The 3718-nt window shown below is 34.8% G+C and overlaps 1 long non-coding RNA gene across 1 annotated transcript in view; it reads right to left on the bottom strand.

The window, feature by feature from the left end:
* Positions 1–2454: 2454 nt before the first annotated feature.
* The window catches only part of LOC115032761, a 5873-nt gene continuing 4609 nt past the window's right edge, over positions 2455–3718 (bottom strand). The window contains exon 3 of the long non-coding RNA XR_003838362.1: positions 2455–2916. This is a non-coding gene — a long non-coding RNA (uncharacterized LOC115032761). The remainder of the gene's footprint in view (positions 2917–3718) is intronic.

Raw genomic sequence — 3718 nt, forward strand, 5'->3', positions numbered from 1 at the left:
CATTGAATCTGTATAGTCTTATACTTACTGTCAGTCTCATTAATTTCATATGTGTATCCATCATACTGTGTTTGAAAAATGCTCTTTCCTTGAAGTAATCTAAAACCTCTGGCTTTCACAATCTTTCTGCTTCCTTTTCTATATAGGTTCCCGAGCCTGGAAGGAAGGAGGCTGAGTGCTCCAATGTCTCTCAATCTGCACATTTTCCAGAGTAGGTTTCTGTGTTACCATCTACTGCAAAAAGGATCTTCTCTGATGAAGGCTGAACAATGCTATACTCTATGTGAACAACAATAGGTCATTAGAAGTCATTTTGTTTCTGTGTTCTTTTAGCAGAATAATAGTAGTAGATTTTCCTCTGAGGCCATGAACTATCTCATATCAAGATCTTAAATGGTGTAGCAATGTCAGATATGCATTTCATCTTATTAAACAGGCCTGAAAACCAATAAAAATATCCATAACTTTCGTGCCACTTTCAGAATGCTATATATTGCAAGAAGTTTAATGTATTAAGTCATAAGATTTGGATGTGGGTGATATTAATGACTATGTTTATGTTTTGGTAGCATGAAAAGCACCATGAATGCTAGTCTGTAGAGGTAAGACTCTAGTTAGGCAACAGCTACTTTCTTTTCCTCGTGTTAGATAGCATATGTAAATGTTGTCAGTAATAGGGTCTTACCATTCAGTTGTGCAGAGTGACCAGTAGCCTTGGCTATATCCTGTGATGTTTGGAGGTGGAGTTGTTTGTGGTACTCCTTTGGTCAATAGTTCAATAAGATATAATCTATTCCTGTAACTGAAAATTTTACTTGGTGATATAAGATTTCTAGTTGGGACATGTCTTCCCCCATTACATAGTGACTCTATTTAAATCCCTTGAGTATTTGCCTATACTTTAGGAAACATCTTAAGTAATAGGTTTCCATCTGTTTTTTCTAAAGGTCTTTAGAGCTAGTTGCCCCTCCCTTTATTCCTTCCTTTACTCTGACCTCCCATTCGCCTCCCCACTTAATCATCCTATTCTACTTTTCCCTTTATCTCCTTATAACACTATATTCTATTATCCTTTATTTGGATGATGCCCTTCTTTGAGCAGCTACCAAACCTCTTTTGCTATTTAGATTGAAACACAGATATCTAAATCATAAAAGTTAAAATCGACATATAAGAAAGACATGCAATATTGTCCATTTTGAGTCTGGCTTACCACATATAGAATGATCATTTCTGACTCCATTCAGTTTCAAATTTCATAATTTCACTTTTAACATCTTAATAATATTTTATTGTATACAAACCACTTCTTCATTATCTGAAATGCTATTCAAAAAGTTCATGTGCTATTTACTTCATCTCATTGTTACAGGGTGTGATAGAAATGATTAGTAATTATTTTGTGCAATTTAATTGCTCATTCTTAACAGAATTAGTTTGAAAGTTAATCATCTAAAACTTCCAGAAATAGTCTCTTATAAAATTTAGAAAAGTTGTTACAGATTTATGGGCTTCTTATATAGAAGGAAGATAATTTACATAAATCCTTTTAATAGAATTATCCACTATTCTTAGTAATAAAATGAACAAAATAAGTATCTTTTATATAGATCTCTAGGCCTTGGGTACCCTGATGGCTTTCATTTTCTTCTCTGCTTTCTGGAAATATACATTTCTTATCAGTTCTAAACACCACATGGCTAGAGGTGTTTGTTTGTTTGTTTGTTTGTTTTTGTTATAAACAGACTTCACAACACTATTGTCTTAGTTTGGATTTTCATTGCTGTGAAGAGACACCATGACCAACACAGCTCTTACAAAGGACAATGTTTTATTGGGACTAGCTTAAAGGTTCAAAGGTTTGGCCCATTATCATCAAGGCTGGAAGCATGATACTGGAGAATCAGAGAGATCTACATCTTATTCCGAAGCAAACAAGAGAAGACTGGCTTTCAGGAAGCTAGAAGGAGGGTCTCAAAGCCCACCCTCACAGTGCCACATTTCCTTCAACAAAGCCACACCTTCTCTAAAAAGGCCACAGCTCCTGACACTTCCTGGGCTAAGCATATTCAAACCACTACAACTATTAAGTGAAAGATTACTTAGTAATAATTAGACAACAAACTTGCTCATAGACCTCAATAATTCGAAGACACTTGATATTCACATTTTAATAATTATAAAGTAGTCAGGTAATAACAACTGAGAAAGCAAATATCCTTTGAATTCCAGCTAGAAAATTCAATGTATATCCTTTCTGAAATTGTAGCTTATGAATGATTCCTCATGAAACTCATTTGCTTCCTCTCAAAAATCCAAGAGAACAAAAAAACAAAGCTATTCTAGCTGTTTTAGTGTTCAGTTTGGAATCCACCAAGAAACAAAAATGTTTCTCTGTGATTGCCAGAAATTTATCTGGATACTGTAGTGGTGATGAAGTCTGTGAATTATAGTACAAATGAGGAAGGGTTTGAACTGTTTACACAATGGTATCATGAGTAGTTTAGTATACACAATTAATGAGATATTCCTCCTCTATTCTCTGAAGACAACTATTCTTTAAAATGAAATATTTTATATCATTGTGTATTTAATTTTCTCAAATTTTAACTGTGTAGAAATACACGCAGATTGTTCAAATATTGAAGTGTCAAGCACTTTCCCCAACTTCTAAGCCTTAGTATCTCCTAAATATTACTATGGCACCTTCAATGTAAGGTGATAATGGAAGAAAAATACCTGCCAAGCCTTAATCATGAAAGTTTTAGGACTTTAGGACAAGTCTAGGATTAACTACATCGAATAGTAGCCAATATTGAGAAAAAAGAGTGAAGGGCCTCCTGTCACTTGCCCAGCACAGTTTTCACTGGGCAACTCATTTCTTCTGAAGTTTCTGCAGCAGAACCATGAAGATACCTGTGAAGCAGGAGAAAGAATTACCTTATTAAATTGTCACTAATCCTAGCCCAAGTCTAACTTTCAACACTTTGTGGTTCAATTTCCTTTCATGTTTGCAGCTGGAGGTAAAGCACTCTGTAAACCACAGTCAAGAAGGAAAGATGAATCCTGCGCTAAAGCTGTTAGTCTCACAGGCTTACCTCTGCTGGGAAAAAGAACCCTCAGCCAATAATAGAAAGGGAATTTCAGATATTAGTCTTTGATTCTGTGTAAGAGGTTCCATGGCTTGAATTAAAAGGATCTTATCTGCAAGCCAAATTCCACATTTCAGAATATCAAGGGGCTCAAGCATAATTTTCATCATTTTATGGATGTGAAATATCTTTAAGGGATTGCTACAAGTTGATTTAAGAAGAGAACACCCATATTGCTATAGATTTTAATATTTTATTTTTATGAAGGAATATTCATTGACTTGACAGCAAACTTTGTAAAAGTAATGCTAGTGTCAATCAAACACCAGGCAGTCATAAGAACTAAATTTTTTTGTATAAGTCTTAAGGAATTGAGTTTTAGCAAATATGAACCTGAGTCTTTTGGTATTTCTCCTGGGATCACTTTTCTCGTTTATGAAAAAGAAAACACAGCACAGAGTCTTGAACAACATTGTCACATATAATGACAAATATGTATTACACACACACACACTCACACACACACACACACACACACACAGAGACAGAGACAGAGAAAGAGACAGACAGATAGACAGAGACAGAGAAGGATAGAGAGATACCAGTTGGAATTTATCCTTAACTAA

This window comes from Mus caroli, chromosome 12, assembly GCF_900094665.2.
Source record: "Mus caroli chromosome 12, CAROLI_EIJ_v1.1, whole genome shotgun sequence".
NCBI classification, from domain to species: Eukaryota; Metazoa; Chordata; class Mammalia; order Rodentia; family Muridae; genus Mus; species Mus caroli.